Source organism: Bactrocera neohumeralis, chromosome 4, assembly GCF_024586455.1.
Source record: "Bactrocera neohumeralis isolate Rockhampton chromosome 4, APGP_CSIRO_Bneo_wtdbg2-racon-allhic-juicebox.fasta_v2, whole genome shotgun sequence".
In the NCBI taxonomy this organism is placed as follows: Eukaryota; Metazoa; Arthropoda; class Insecta; order Diptera; family Tephritidae; genus Bactrocera; species Bactrocera neohumeralis.
Window position 1 is genome coordinate 17,888,106 of NC_065921.1, and position 18,190 is coordinate 17,906,295.

At 30.7% G+C, this 18,190-nt stretch overlaps 1 protein-coding gene across 1 annotated transcript in view; it reads left to right on the plus strand.

The window, feature by feature from the left end:
* Positions 1-543: 543 nt before the first annotated feature.
* The window catches only part of LOC126756798 (diacylglycerol kinase 1), a 197,720-nt gene continuing 180,073 nt past the window's right edge, over positions 544-18,190 (plus strand). Inside the window, exon 1 of the mRNA XM_050470188.1 lies at positions 544-1,474. The gene's annotated coding sequence lies outside the window, so the exon portion shown is untranslated. The remainder of the gene's footprint in view (positions 1,475-18,190) is intronic.

Consider the following 18,190-nt stretch of genomic DNA (forward strand, 5'->3'; position numbering starts at 1 on the left):
ATACAATAAAAATCCTGAAAATTCGGGATCCCGAGAAAGAATCCCGATAATTTATATTTCCAAAAACGTTGTTTAGTTTCTTAAATGTAATTAGAAAAAAAGGGGTTTACCCAATTCTCAAGCTTAAATTTGAGTGAATATTTATTTCTAAAATAATTGATCTGGGTGTTTTTCTGATTAAAAATTTTAAGCGTTCTTAAAAACTATAAATTGAAAAAAAATAATTATGGCAACATGCCATCACTATCGCAATTTTCGCTCTCACTCTCTGTGGAGAAATGCGCCAAACAACATTTTCCACCACTTGCTGCGCTTTGAAACAGCAAAAGCAAATTGGCAATACTCTCTGTTTGCACGCCACGTGAGCGTAGAACGTTGTGAGTTGTGAAAATCAGGCAAACAACAAGAGAGCAGGTGTGCGCGCCGGTGTGGGGGACGCGGTGGAGGACGTGGTGAACACAACTCTGCCAGCAATGTTGGCCACAATGAATAAAAGCAAACAGCACAGCGTGAAATGGCTCAGTTTCAGTGGAACTGCCGGCGGTAACGCGTGGAAAACGAGATAAATAAGAAAACCGAAATAAAATAAAATAAAATAAAATAAGATAATGTTTAAATAAGAAAAAATAAGAATATAACAAAAACACAAACACACTATAACAACAACAAAAACGAAAAGATAATTTTTTGTTTGTGTTTTCGCTGATTTGAGCAAGTGATAAAAAACGCTGACGTATTGGTGGCAGCCAAGAAGTAGCCGTCGCAGCAGCAACAACAACAGCCACAATAGCAGTGTGTAGAAAACAAAAATATTTTTGAGAATATTTATAAATACAAATACAAATGTCTAGTAAATATAAGATTGCTGCGCTTATAAATATAAAATATTTGAATACAAAAATAAATATGAAATAAATTAAAAGGCAAATGAAGTGGTGAGCAGCAGCAGCAAAAAGCAAAAAAGAGTGGGTGACTTTGTTCGAAGCTTTTATCGCATGTATTTCTGTAAATATATCCTATATTTATATATCTATATATTTGCGAAAAAAATTGCAAATAAATTTAAAAAGTGTGTGGCAGCGTGAAGTCGGTGCACAGCAGCGCAACAAACACAAGCGAAAACAAACAAATAGCAAAGAAATTGAAATACAAAAAAGAAAACAAAAACACAAATAAAAATAGTCAAAAAAATCGAAAAACAAAACAATAAAAAACTGCAAACGAAAGAATTTACTGCGACAAGAAGTTGGAGTGGGTTGACATTTGTGCGACTGTGTGCGATCGTGTGTGTGTGTATCGATGTGCCTGTTTACAAACACTCACACATCCAAATAAAACCACCAAAGGGAGACAGCCGTCGGCTGAACAAAGTGCAGTGCAGTGTAAGCACTGGCGGCGCGGCGTGCGACGCGGCATTGCTGTGCCTTGCTGATGTGGTGTGCTGAGCTCTGCGACCCGCTGCTGATGATCTAAGGTGCGCTCTAGTTCCTTTACTTTCCATTTTATTTATTTCCCGTGTTTGTAAGTGTTTCTTTTTGTTGTTTTTCTGCTTTTGATTGATGAGCGCAAATTTGATAGCTTTGAGTGGTAAAAGTTTATGCGCGAAGCGAAGGCTCTGAAGATATTTTTACAAGCATTTTCCTTAAAATAACAAAGGCGAAAAGTTATGCGAATAAAATACATTTCCTTTGGCATAACTAAGAGAGATTGCATTTTGTTAATTGCAAAGTTCAAAGGTTGGCCAGATTGCATGTTTAGGCAAAAACAATTTTTGTTGCAAGAAATAATGAAATATCGTACAGGAATGCGAATCGAATTGGTAAATAGATGTTATGAAATATTTGCGAAAAGTTTAGTGGGAGATGTGTGAAAATTCTATAGTTAGCATTTGTAAAGATTTCTTGGTATTCAAAGTTATCTGGAGTCATAACTTTGAGAATGTATGAATGAATACAAAGAATGTTTGTATAACCAAAGTTTATGAATCTATTAGGAAGAACGGTCAAGTTAACGAGTTCCTGCAGCATGAATGAATTGTATGTTAGTCTGAGTATTTCACTCAAGACATATTTTTGTGTAGAGGTTTCGGCGCTTTGGCGGATAATTTAATATTTAATTGAACATATTTTGCTAGTGAGTTGTTTGCTGCATAAAAATTTAATTTTTAAAGTGAAATGCAATTATTTTCCCTTACAAACTAAGAGAAGATTTATGCAAAATCTTCAAACTTTTATAAAAACACAACTTTTCATCAATTATAAAACTTTAAAGCTCATAACACCATAATATAAATAGCCAAAATTTTTATTAAAAATTATTTTAAAAAAGCTACACAGTGTAATGGAAGTATGTAATCGAAAAGTAATTTGAGTCATGACATTATTATTTACTACCTTTAAGTATTAAAAGTGAATTTTGTCTGCTTTCGTAAAACAAAAAGTAAATATAATCATTATTTAATTAATTTATGGTAATAATTACATTATTAAATACTGTCGTTAAGTATTAGGAGTTATTTTCTTCTCACTTCGTTAATAAAAAAATAAATATAATTATTTTAAAACTAATTTGAGGTAATGACTACATTACTAATTACTATCTTTAGGTATTAAAAGTGATTTTTTATGCTTTCGTAAAACAAAAAGTAAATATTATCATTATTTAATTAATTTATGGTAATAATTACATTATTAAATACTGTCGTTAAGTATTAGGAGTTATATTCTTCACTTCTATTTTAAAACTAATTTGAGGTAATGATTACATTACTAATTACTATCTTTAAGTATTAAAAGTGACTTTTTTCTATGCTTCGCTAAAAAAAAATAAATATAATCATTATATAACTAATTGATTGTAATGATGACTTTACAATTACTACTCTAGAGCTGTAAATGTGAGTTTTTTCCGTTTACATAAACCCGTAAAATTATTAATATCGTTATATAATGAAATAATGTTAATGACTACATTATTAATTTCTTTCTTTAAATGTTAACATCTATTTTTCAGTTTTCATGAATTAAATTATGAATATAGTTAATTATTGGTAATGATTACATTACAATTACTCCCATTAAGTACTAAAAATTGTTAAAAACGGATTTTTTCTGTTTTCGTAAATCAAAAAATAATTGTAATCATTTTATAATTAATTATAGGTAATGATTACAATGAAATTACTACCTTTAAGTACTAAAAACTAATTTATTTTTTATTTCATAATTGAAAATAATAATTGTAATCATTTTATAATTAATTATTGGTAATGATTACAATGAAATTACTCCCTTTAAGAACTAAAAATTAATTTATTTCTTATTTCGTTATTGAAAATAATAATTGTAAGCATTATATAATTAATTATGGGTAATCATTACATTGCAATTACTTTCTTTAAGTATTAAAAAACAATTTATTTCTTATTTCCTAATAATTGTAAGCATTACATAATTAATTATTGGTAATGATTACATTGCAATTACTCGTTTTAAGTATTAAAAAACAATTTATTTCCTAAATTAAAATAATAATTGTAATCATTAGGTAGTTAATTCATGACGGAACATTTTTTAATTACTCTTCAATCACAAATTTATGTAACTATTCTGCTAATAAAGGCAAATTATAATTGCTTGAATAACTGTCGAGAATTTTAAATAGCTTCCACCAACATATGGTTACAATATGCAAAGTATGTAATTTCATTTACCGCAACAACAGCGTTGAAATCTCGTGTATATAGTCCTACGCCAATAAATTATTCATGCTTAATTTAGAAATATTTATGCAAGTAGCAACAAAATTTCACTTATAATAAGAATTTACAAATTTTGCCTCTATTGAAATACCCTTCATCATTAGAATAACAATAATATATTCTAAAAAAAGGCTAAAAAGCTACTGCTAGCCAAGATATAAAGAACATTCATTAAGCTTGTAAAATGTGATATGCAAAAAAAATACGCTTATACAGATGCGTGCAACTAATTAAAAACGACTTGTCCCTAAAAATTAAATGACGATTTCTGTAAAATTTTTAATGGTAAAAATATAATTTTATTTGGAATTCTCTTCTATGTATGAAAGCATGGTCAGATTTAGCTGTAAATTTTTTTTGAAAAAATCCCGATATTCTGAAATATTTAAGGTCTTTTATGAAATAGTGAGTAAAATGGTCGTGCATTTAATTAGCAAGGTGTGTTGAATTCTTAAGATTTCTTAGAAATTGGTTGCGTTCAGGTAACTAAATCAATGTATTTTTATTGAAATATGTTACTATTAAGAAATTAAATCATTTTAGTGAATAAAAATGAGTAAGCACAAGTCTTGTGATAAGTACACTAAGGCTGTTATTATCCAGATGTACAAGGATAGTAAATCTTACGGAGACATGGCAAATACCCTAAATTTCTCCAAGCGGCTGGCTTTTAATTAATGCAGTCAGGTATTTCAACTAGAATAAAATGACAAAACAAATTTCAAGAAAGAAGAGAGGTCGAAAATCCACTCTTGAAGAGGACGAGTTAATTATACGCGAGTCAAAAAAGGAACCCCACAGGGCGGCAAATCAAATTCTAGTTGTGGTTTTTGGAGAAAACCCCGATGCACTAACGGTAGATACCGTAAAAAGACGATTCCGGGAGGCAGGACGCTTTTGAAGAGTTTCAAGTAAGAAGCCATTACTCTCTGAAGGCAATCGAAGGAGCCGCTTGGAGGTTTTAAAGAAACAGAGACAAATAGGATTTGCTCAGTTGAAAAAACTTGTGGCGACTGTATAATGACTTGGGGTGCCATTTCGTGGTAAGGTGTTGAGCCTATTTGTAAAATAAATGCGTTCATGGACCAGTTCAAATATGTTTCAATCATGGACAAAGTAATGTTACCATATCCTGATGACAATATGCCCGTAACTTGAATTTATCAGCAAGATAACGACTTGAAACATACTGCGCGAGGTACAAAGCAATGGATACACGAAAACATGGTGCCTCTATTAGACTGACATTCATGCATTCCGGGCTTAATTCTAATCGAAAATCTTTAGACACATTTGAAAAAAAGAGTTCGTTCCCATAAAGTTGGAAATTTCCAGGAATTATATGAAAAGGTTAAGCCATAATAAAATAATATTCCTAAAGACATCTTGCCAAAGTTTGGTGGAGTCAATGCCTCTTAGATGTCAAGCCGTGATTGACAGTAATGAGTTTGCAACCAAATATTAACTTTAAACTTGAAATAAAATAATTTTTCCAAAAAAAAAAAGAAAGCGTGGTTAATTAGTTGCACGACCCAGTTTTGACTTTGCAGTCATAAAATGCCTTTATTTTATAAAAGCTCTTTTATAATAAAAAAATGGCTAATTTACAATAACTAAATTTGCACAATTTATCTTTAAGACATATAGTTAAAAAACTTTTTTCGGAAATGAAAATATCAACCGATTTGGATGTTTCCTTCTAGCGTTGTTAACAAGTTGCACGCATCTGTAATTAATTTTATTTTAGTATTTTTAATGGAAAATTAGCTGTTCAAAACAACAAAGGATTGTCAAGAAATCGAATGTTTTTCAGCCATACATTATTTGTGAGTCTACCCGGGCGTATACGTTATCTCAGCTAAGTAATTATTCAACAAATGTTTTTATATAATGTAATATAAGAGAATATTCGTTTACTAATGAGAGAAATAAATAATTAATTTGTATAAATATGTGCTCAATTTATATATTGCGATTTCGTACGACTTTTTGATATTTTATAAATTTATCTTGTTAAGCACTTTAGCTTCATACAAGTAGTAATACGAAAATAGACAATATAATAAATTTGAAAGCTGCTAAAATAGGCTGCGCCGCTCCAGAAAGCATTTTGCTTGACGCAAAAACAAAAAAGAAAAACATCACCCTTTCTGCCTCATTAAATACTATTTATGCTAATTTATACGCACATGAACAATGCAAAAATTTGCATAAGAGCACACACACACACCCTACACACATGCGCAATTTATAATTTACAAATTATTTTTTTAATTTTCGAGTGTATTTTGCTTTTGCATACTATACCGATGCGTATAAACAATGGCCGGTCGACTAATGCGAATGGCATAACCACAACAAGTGACAGAAACAATTTGTATTATCAGCATTTTATGTACTCGTATGTATGTGCGTGTGTGTGTGTGGGCGTGTGTGCTTGCGGTTTGTTGCTGCAGTGGCGAATGAACGTCTATCCAACAAACTAACAACAAAACAATAGGCATGTAGACAGACGTACAACAACAGAATGAATGTAGGAGTCAGCCAGCACACACACAAACACATACATTCTCACACATACTACATACCGTCTCACTTGTAGGTGCGCTAAAAATATGAATAAATAGGCAAACAAATGGGTTGACACGCGTCGCAACGCGACAAAGCGAAATTAGCATTTAATGGTTTCTACGAAAGGCGTACAAGCGCACATAAACAAGGCGAAAGCGAAAACAAAAACAAAAATAACTCCAAACAAATATAAAAATTTTAACGAGGTGTAATTGGAAAATATCTAGGGGCGTTAAAAGGTTCTAATTAAAAGTTATGATACCGCAGCCGGGAATATTTATATTTTCTTTTTCGCAGACAGACGAATTTAAGTGGCTGAAATGAGTCTGGGCTAATGCCATATTATGCCATTTGCTGGTTGTAAAATTTTGTGGCAGGTAGCTAAATGGTGCTGGCAATGGTTTTCGTATATGCGGTTATTAAATTGTGGCAACTATTAGCTTAACCGCTAAATTTGGGCTTAGCTTATCTCGGATTGCCAACAATTTTTGAAAAAAAAAAAAATTTATTAAATCGAGTTGCCAACAATTTTCTATAACAACATATAATCAAAAAAACTTATTAAAAAGGATTGCCAACGATTTTCAAATCTAAAATTTTAAAAAATTATTAAAAAATAGCACATTTTGGATTTTTTGACAGGATTGCCAACGATTTTTCAAAAAAAAAAAACTTTTTATAAAACAGAGTTGCCGACACTTATCAAATGAAAATTAAAAAGATAAAATATGTAAAAATAGTATATTTTTAATTTTTTAAACAGGATTGCCAAAGATTTTTTCATAAAACTTTTTATCAAACAGAGTTGTCAAGTTTTTTCAAATATAAATTTTAAAAAATTATTTAAAAAAAGCATATTTCGTTTTCTTAGATAGATTTGCAAACGGTTTTTCATCAAAACTCTTTATCAAAGAGAGTTGTCAACAGTTTTCATATTAAAAATTAAGTTTAAAAATAATTAAGTATTCATTTAAAAAATTAAAAATTTTTTATTTCAAAATTTTTCAGATTGACTTGCCAAGATTTTTTTAATAACTCAAAATTTAATTTTTTCAACATGGAGATAATACAAATTGTTTATACATATATTATATATTTGATAGCAATTATTTAATTAAGAAACACGAGATTCAGGGTTGCCAACATTTTTTAAATGAAAATTAAAAAAATACTTACAATGTTGGGAGAGATAAACAACTATTTCGCACTTTTTGCAGACAGAATTGCCAACGATTTTAAATTAACGACTTTTTATAAAACAGAGTTGCCAACAATTTTCAAATGAAAATTTTAAAAACTCATATTTCGCACTTTTTGCAAACAGAATTGTCAACAATTTTAAATTAACGACTTTTAATAAAACAGAGTTGCCAACAATTTTCAAATAAAAGTTTTAAAAATACTTATTTGGATCATTTTTAAAAATAACATATTCAACAGTATTTAAAAAATTCAAAACTCAAAATTTTCATGATTATAACAAAAAATTGTTTCATATGTTTGAAAACAGTTTTTAAGAAATCTAAGAAAAAATTTAAGAAGCGTAAAAAACAGAGTTGCCAACAATTTACAGATAAAAATTTAAAAAAATATTTTACCAATTTGCACTTTTTTAGACAGAGTTGCTAACAATTTTAAATTACGACTTTTTGTAAACAGAGTTCCCAACAATTTTCAAATAAAGATTTTAAAAGGATTTTTTGAAACACTTGGTGATTTTTAGCTATTTAGAAAAAACATATTAAGTAATTTTTCAGACAGCTTAACCAATTATTTAAAAAACAATATATTTTTTCGAACAACCTTGAATAGGATTTGCAAGTATTTGGGTAACGCAAATGAAAGGTATGGTAATCTTTATTTTAGAATTTATAATAAAAATGCTCTTACAAAGGAGTTCCAAAAAATACACAAGAAAGATAATTTTTTAAATTACAAGTGGGCTTTTAAATTTTGAAAAATCGATCAAAGCTTTAAAAAATTCAAATTAATTTCTCATAATGTTTAAATAAAAGCATTCGAAATATAAAACAAATTATTTGCAAACATAGGTAATATGAATCATATACTATGTAGGTAATTAAGAGCTGAAAATTATTCAATAGGGTTACCATCAGTTTGGTTTATACAAAAATCGACAAAAATATGACAGGAGTTGAAATAAAAGGTCAAATAAGTAAACGAGAAGCCTTCACTATACAAAAATGATTTATAACTAATATTTTTGAAAAAAATAATATGCAGTAAAAAATTTTCACTTTCCAAAATATGAATTTTAAGCTTTATTCTAGAAAAAAATACATAGAGTTGCCAAGTTTTTACAACTATATTTAAAATGCAGATAACAAACAAAAATATTAATATAATAATATCATATGGTTGCCAATTTACAAAAAAAAAAATACAAATATTAATAAGAAAATAATATATCAGTAATTTGCTTTAGTTATAACGGTACTAAATATATATATTTTCCATACAAAGGTTACCACTAAAATTAAAAACAAATATTTTTAGAAAATTAATTGTGTATATTAAACAGCTTGTATATTCAACATATATGTATATGTATTTTATAGAGTTGACATATGCGGTATAACTAAATTTGATTAATATCAAAGGAAACAAATCACATGAATATTTGCTAAACGAAATTACACTTTAAAATTCTCAGAAAAATTTAATTTAAAATAATATTTATTCAAGTTCAATAGTTCAGCTCTCAAAAATTCATTTCGGTTCTCTTTACAGCAGAATTTGCTTACATACAGTTTTCTTATCTGATCGTCTGCTTGCTTAAAATGATAAATAATGCGCACATTTTTGCCTCCCAACTACTCAAATATGCATTCTTCATTGTCTTCTGGCTCGCATATGCTCCCTGAGGTTTCGTTTTTTTACTTTTTCTTGCATTCTGTTTTTAAGCAAATATTTTTTATACATAAGGGAAAAGTAAAGAATCACTCAATCTAATGCCCTGAATTAAAATTATTGCAAAATTCGCAAAGTACACATTGCACGTATTTTCATTATCAAATCAATCAATATAAGATATTTTTATTTAATACTTGTACATATATACAGTGAAGAAGGTAAATAAAATGTGGTACGAAAATTTTAACCCCAAGAAGGAAATGTGGGAGACCATATAATATATATTTTGCACACATTCTTTTCTCTAAAAGTAGTTGCTCATTTATTGGAACCGCGGTTAACGGAACACTATAACATATGTAACTGCCATACAAACTGATCTATCAAAATCAATTTCTTGTATGGAAAACTTTTTTATGTGACAAGGTATCTTTATGAAATTCGGCATACATTTTTAGTTGTCGCAATTCTATAATTTCCCAAACAATTAATCAGATCGGACCGCTATAAACCATAGCTGCCATACAAATTGATAGATTAAAATCAAGTTTCTGTATGAAAAACTTTTCTATTTGACAAGATATCCTGACAAATTTTGACATTTATTTTGACTGAAGACATTGCTTTAATTTCCCAAGAAATTATTCAGATCGGATATACATATAAGATATCGTTGCAATACAAACAGAATGACTAAAATCATGTTTCAGTATGGCAAACTTTTTTATTTGCCAAGCTATCTTTACGGAAATTAAAATGGAATATTGCCCAAAGCAATGGTACAATCTCCAAATAAATTGTTCAGATCGGACCCTGTATCATATAGCTGCCATACAATTTGGCCGACAAACTGCTTTTTACACCCTTTTATGAATATTTTTTCTTGTTTTCTTTATCAACTGCAATCAATATAAATTAAGTTTTTATTTACTTTTAATCAGAATCTGGGTATATGTGTGCAAATATTTGCTTCATTTGCAGAATTTTCAAAGCAAACATCAAAATCTATGAATATTTGGCGGCAGGAAAACAAAGACTTGCACTAGCGCTTTAATACAAGCAAATCGACAAATCAAAGCAATCAACAAAGTGCAAAAAACTACAATAAAATTACAAAAACAACAAGTCATGCATGCAAAGAAAAAGTGGCAACAGTAAATCATTGCTGCCGTAAATGTAGAAATAATAAAACAAACAATTACAAAGAATATGTCTTGACAAACTTGTTCGAATGCATAATGATGCATGTAAATATATATACATAAATATATGTACACGTTTAGCTAAATATGTGTATATGCATAAGAAAAAAAATATATATATATGTCTGTTAGTATATATGTATGTTTATATACATTTATATGTGATAGGTAGCATATATATATGTATGTGTGTTCACATCCTTTCCGACTAAACCAAAATAATCGTAAATCTTATCATTTCAATCAGCATTTCGCTCTAATCCACTTCCGCCAGCAGCATTTCAGCAGCGCCAAAACAACGTCACACACACACATATATATGTGCAAGTAGACAACTTTGCGCAAGCAAACTTATAATTTATATTGCACTTAATCTCAATATGTCAATATGCATATACAATACAATAACCCTCTGGTTTTGTAAGTATATGTCTATCAGCATATACCTATGTATATATATGTGTATGTGATTTCTGCCTTGGTGCGCGTGATTTGTGCTCATACGCACTATTTGCCAATCGTCTGTTCTAACGCTCACGTTTGCCCCTTTTGTCTGCAAAGCCACATATCCAGCGTGTATGTGTGTGCTGTCGTCATTGTTTTTAACAAAATAATCGCTCATACACACCCCCACAAACACTTATGCATAAGAACATATGGGGATATTGAATTTTATTTTTATTATAATTACTGTCTACGAGCGGCGCGTATGGCCGACCAGTTGCTCATTTTCCCTTATTTTTTATTTATAGTCATAAGTGCCGCTACATGGGATTACACTTATGAGTGTGTGTGTGAGTTTAACATATACCACGGCAGCGTAGTCTGATTGACCTTAATATATAAAGCGATTTGCGTGTGATTTTCTTTTTTAATATTCGCGTATAATAATAAATACACACAGATATACGAACATATATGTCAATCTTGCTGTTGTAAACATGCATTATTATGTATATTAGGGTATGCGTTATTTCTGAAATTGAATTAATTTTTACGAACGTGCCCATAAGTTTCAATTTTTGGTAAAAAAAAATTGTCCAACGCAAAAACTTCTAAATTCTCAACTTAAAATTTGTTTCTTTTTCCGTATATCACACGATTTTGTGATATTTTGCATTAATTAAGAAAATTTAAAATTTTGAAGATATGGTATTCAAATACAAAATTTTCCGCTCTACAAAAAAGGTATTAATGATTTTTTCCACAACACTACTCATTTCAAAGTTACATGCATTTAAACTTATGCTTCGAATGCACTGAGCATCCATACGAGTGAATTATACATTTTGTGTTGCTCATACGACATGGTGTACTGTTTACATTGAAAATCTCAATTTGGTACAAAACTTGAAAATTAAGGTGGCCTTTGCAAAAACAAGTCAAATTGGGAAATAACGAACACCCTAATATACTATATATCTTCACAAAAATGCAAACTATGTATGATCAAAAAAAAATCGAAAATCGCTAACAGATATTATAACCAATATATAAACATTTTATAACCAAAAAATAATTTATCTCAATATACATAAAGGTATGATAACCAGTATGTAACCATTTTATAACCAATATGAGTGTACGATAACCAATATATAACCAGTCTATAACCAAAACTGAAATTTTGTTTCAATATGAGTGTTTTCATTTATATCGCTTTTCCTGCGCCTGTAAACTATGAAAAGTGATGTTACGTTATTTTGTATATTAGGTGAGGATATTCATATCTATTAGGGTGCTTCAAAAAAATTTGTTGAATTTTTTTTTTCAACTCTTACCCCTGCAAATTTTAGTGATTGACAAACCAAAAATCCTCCCTCAAGCCAGGCGCTGTAGCTTAACTCTAAGGGGCCGCTATTTTTTTTGTTTTTAGATTCCCATACATTTAACGTATTCGTAGGAATTTTCGTTTTTTTCATTCAAACTAAAATTTCACCAACTAATTGTCGCATAATTTTTAAAGTTTGAAAAGCCAACTTTATGAATATGTGATGGTTATTTTTGAGAAACGAAAATTAGTATGTTAAATTTTAGTTTGAATGAAAAAACGAAAATTCCTATGTTAAATGTATGGGAATCTAAAAAAAAAAAATAGCGACTCCTTAGAGTTAAGCTACAGCGCTTGGCTTGAGGGACCACTTTTGGTTTGTCAATCAATTAAGATTTGAGGGGGTAAGAGTTGACAAAAAGAATTAAAAAATTTTTTTTGAAGCACCCTAATATCTATATACATACAGTATACAGTACATAAATATATTCATTCATGCATGTGCTCATTTTATTTTGTCTGCCGACAAAAGCGTCGGTATTGATTCCGTGAAAGTCTCATAAGCTCTCATATCGGCGTGCAATCTCGCTTTAACTAATGACACTAGCACAAAGTTGGGCACAAATATATACATATATTCCACATATAGAATACACTATGGTCTACCATTGAATACTTATAGTAGTATATGGTACATTTTCACCTCAAGTGACAGCACTTGTTCAATAACTGTTATTTCGTTGTCACATTTTGTTTATAATTGAAATTTCGTGGAAGCTTTGTTGGAATTACAGTTATCGAGTGGCATTTTGAACTAATAAGGGTATAACATTAAATGTTGTTTGCAGTTCGTGAGAATTTAGTAAGAATCATCATTTGCAAAGAAACTGGAAATATTTTGCTGTTCTGTTCCAAATTGTTATATTTGAGTGGTAAAATATTAAGAAAACGATTATGTAATATAAATACAACACAACTTACATAGAATATATAGTAAAAAGGAAACTTTTTTTTTTTTGCATCAAAATAAGGGGTGTAGCCAGAATGAACCGATTTAGCTGAAGTATGCACCTTTATAACTGATAAATTATTGTCATTTTGTAGATAATTTCATAATGCTACTCTCATAGAAACCCATTCCTCATTCCAAAAAAATAAGACAGTTGATGAGTAGAAACTTTCTTGGGGCGAATTTCATCAGCAAAGTCATTCATAGACAGGAACAGCTAGTAGTAATTTGGCGTTAGGTCTGGACTAAAAGTTGGGAGTATAAAAACTTTTCTGAACTACCGGAGATTCCAGCCAATCATTCGCGATGTGCGTGGTATGGCGTTGTCCTGACGCTATATAATGTACTTTTGGGAAAATGCTTACATCAGACAGTCAAATTGATAGATCAAATTTAAAAGATTGACCATAAAGGAAGAGCTCTTTCGAACTGCTTCGCTTACAATTTTACAAAACACATAGGTAAATCTGCAAATGCTGGCTTTTCCACCGTTTACGCAGTTTCATCGCGGTTCAACCATGATCGTTGTCGTAAGTAACACACTTTCATTATCTCGGTTTAGAAGTGGATCGATTTTGTTGTGATCCAGCAGCGAATTCGGTCTATAAAGATTTGTTTTTGCATTAACTCGTGTTACACTCATATACACATCGAACTTATTTTTGTTCGAACGTTATTTAGTTTTTTTATTATCTTATTAAATCTACAGATCCTAGAATATTGTCTTAAATTTTCAGCTTGATCCGAGAATTTCGGAGATACGTTCTATAAGTGCGTCGTCTTTAAACGCGTTTTTTTCGAAACTATGTTTTTGAAGTCGGATTTCTCGAGAACTACCCAACCGATTATGAAATTCATGAAACACATTTCTTTGAGATACAATTCTTAAAGACTTGGACGTAGAATTTTTTTCGTTGCAATCGTTGTAATAATGTATTTGAAAAAAAAATGCCGGAAAATTTTCACTGAAATTTCAATTATTTTGTAAAAATTTCAACCAAAAATTCAATTTTCAGTTTTTTTCTTCGTCCAAGTTATGAGTTAAGGTTTTTACTAAAATACGTATTTTTTCACTTTAGATGATTTTCTGAGGGTCACCGGAAATGGCGTCGCAATGTCTAAAATATTTTTTTTTAGTTTCAGAAATTCTTTGTTAATAGTAGCAATAAAAAATTCTACTAAAATATTTAAATTTTTAAATGAGAAAAAGATTGTTGAAAATTATTATAAAATTCATTTCTTGTATGAGAGAATTATAAAAAAGGAATTTTTTTACACAAGGAAACCCATGTGACTCCTTAACTCGTGTTTGGCTCATACAAGGTCTGTCGCAAAAGAAACAGAACTTTTTAAATATAACTGTTTCTGGTGGCGCCACCTATTGGTGGGTATATGAAATAAAAAGTTTGATCTCTTGTTGACATTTTGTAAAAATTTTAAGACAATTGGATAACTACAATCGATGTTATCGATCAAAAAGTGACAGCAGCTTTTGGTCATCGGTCGTCAAATGCAAAGAGCAAATATTAAATTTTGTTTTAAACTTGGAAAAACGTTTACTGAAACATTTCAAATGATGAAAAAAGTTTATGGTGATCAGTGCCTATCCGGTAGTAATGTGCACGAGTGGTTTAAGCCATACCAAGATGGTCGTGAGGACCTCTGTGACGATCAGAAGTCGGTCGTCTTCAGAAGTCAAAAATAAAGACAATGCTGATTTGTTTCTACGATTCCGAGGGTATTGTACACCGAGAGTTCGTCCCACCTGGCCAAACGATTAATGCTGTATTTTACCTTGGTGTTATGAAGCGTCTTTTGTCACGCATTCGTCGTGCTCGACCACAATACCGTGAGGCATGGTCCTGGCGCCTGTTGCACGATAATGCGCCGTGTCATCGGTCGACGCTTGTCACTGATTTTTTGACAACAAACTCCATATTAACCATTACTCACTCACCCTGCTCACCTGGTCTGGCACCCTGTGATTTTTACCTATTTGGAAAACTTCATTTGCCCATGAAAAATACTGGTTTCAGGACATTTCAGCTATCCAAAAGGCGACGAACGATATTCTCAAGAGCATTCCGAAAAATGACCTTAAACACTCATTTGAAATGCTAATTGACCGGGCTAAAGGCTGTATCGAAGCACAAGGAAACTACTTTGAATAAAAAAATATAACTTTTGAAAAATTTTAATTTTTTGTTTTTTTTTTTAACAGTCCTGTTTCTTTTGCGACAGACCTTGTATGTACAACGAGCTTATTTTTATGGCCAACATTATTTAAATGGTTCAAAATGTTACAAATGGGGGTTAGTCGATTTTGATAATTTAAATTTGTTAGAAATTCAGTAATATCTTCAATCTGACGTATTCTAAAAAAAAAAACAATATTAGTGGTAAGGATTACAAGAGTGCACCTCCGCAGTAAGAAGTTCTGTGACGAAGTTGTTTACTTATTTTGTCCAAAATTTTTTTAACCGATATTTTTTATTACTTTTTATTTTTGTATAAATACGGCTAAAAGATTAATCACAAAACTTTTATTTACATATAATTCTGCGTATATTCTAGTACAAATATCAAATCGATTATGTATGAATGGTCTTGTGCATAACAAATGCCCAAGGCACAAAAATTGGTTTAGTTTGAACAAGCAATTATATGCACACTATTGTATTCACAGAACAATATATATGTCATATACCGCATCACGTTATCATCTTCTAGTAATAACATATATGTATAATCATCTACAGAACAGAGTAATTGTTACATTTACCTGATAATAATGGTTTGTTTATCAAAAACTCGACACGGACTACTTTGATTGAAATTATGTGTTCACGTGTTGACCTGAGAATACCAGCACACGTTGCACAAGCAGATAAACAAACAGAGAAAACGAATTTACACGCACATGTGTATATGCAGCTGGCAAGATAAAGATATATATACGCTTGTACATAGACATGTTTGTGGGCGTATAATGTATTTTGTAAATCAAATATGCAGATAAGCACAAGCAGTATATATGTATATAAATATGTAAGAGTGTGAGTGTTCATCTAGTATGTGCATATGCAATAACTGTAAGGGAATATATAAAAGAGTAGTACATTGATATAAAAATATGCCTATACATATGTATATACTATATATTAAGTTATTCTTTCTGAGACGTCTCGTTACAATGAAAATAGTTTGCTCAAAATTCGATGACATTTTTCTAATAAAAAATCTAGACAATCAGACTATTTACTAGATTTAAATCAATTTGATTTGAGTTTAAGGTTGAAGAACTTTTAGGTATGCTTTCACGAGCATTTTTTGATTGATCTTTTCCTGTCAAACCAAAATTTCATCAGAGGAGCTTATCTTTGGAATCATTGAAATATGTCGATCAAGCGATCAACTTTAGTGTTAAGCAGTTTAGTCTAAAAGACCGAAACCTACTATATATCGTCGTCTTCTTCTCACTACGACTCCTTCTTCTTGACTTCTTCCTACTTTCAACAGCAGCGCCAGCAATAGCAGCTGGGGGAGAGGCAGCACCAGCAAAGAACTGGCTGGTGTTCTTGATGAACTCCTTGATGTTAGCAGTTTCCTTTATATCCACTTTGGTGGCACCATTAATAACCAATAGATTCTTGAAACCATTGGATGTGGTGTGGTGTGCGGTGCTGAAGTTATAGTTGGCTAACCAATCTGTAACGAAACGGCGGCAAAATTGGCAACACCAGCTTCGTATGTCGCAATCAAACCTTCGGACTTGATTATATGTTTCGAAAGCCTAAATTTTGATAACAGGAACCGCGAAAATTTTACCATAAATTAATATTTTACTAGCTGAGTGCTTTGGTATGCTTACTGTCATTGTAGATTCTATGAGAAGATTAAGATTTTAATGAATTTTCGTGGATTCAGAAGTTGATGTTGTTTTCAAACATATTAAAAACATTTAAAATTTCATTTTCTACTAACGAATAAGTTGTCGTGTATATGTAAAAATGAACACGCTGTTTAATGTTTTTTCCAGGGCATCAAAAGTATTTCTTCTCAGTCTTGTGATTGCCGAAAATAATTTAAAAAAAATTTGAAATTTGAGCTCACTTTAAAGGAGCCAATTTTCAAAGCATATTTTCTGAGATCTTTAAAAAGAACTATATACTGGTATTGTGTTGTCTATATCCTTTTAGCAGCAGTTTGCTTCTTCTAGTCAATTAAAATTTACCAAGAACATAGGAACAATACGTTCAATGAAACTTTAGTTTTAGCAAGAAAAGAAGTCTTAAATCAGTAAAAAAATTGGGGTATTTTGACTGTTAACTGATAATTTTATACAATATGCATATAAATGATAAGCGTGACAGCTATGTCCATGTATCTGTGACTGGCTGTCTGTCTGTAAGGGAACTAGTTCCTTCGTTTGAGGGATCAATATGAAATTTCGTAACACTTCTTTTCAACCGAAGAAGCTGCTCATTTGTCGAAATCGCTGCTATCGGACCACTATAGCATGTAGCTGACATATAAAGTGAACGATCGGTTACAGGTGCTTGTATGGAAAACTTTCACATTTGCCAAGATATATTCACGAAATGTAGTATAGATTATTTTTTAAGATAACAGTGTAATCTCCGAACAAATTGTTCAGATCGGCTTACTATAGCGTACAGCTGACATACAGAGTGAACGATCGGTTACAGGTGCTTGTATGCACAACTTTTTTATTTGATAAAATATCTTCATGAGATTCGGCAAGCATTACCATCCCAGATATTGCCACAAGCTTGGAAGAAATCGTGCACATCGAACCACTATAGCATATAGTTGCCATACAAACTGACCGACTAAACACAAGTACTTGTACAGAAAACTTTTTTATTTTATAAGATACTTGTATGTTCAAAATATTTAGCACAGATAATTGCGCTAAGCAACGCTTCAATATCCGAGAAAGTTGTTCAGATCAAAACACTATAGCATATAGCTGCCATACA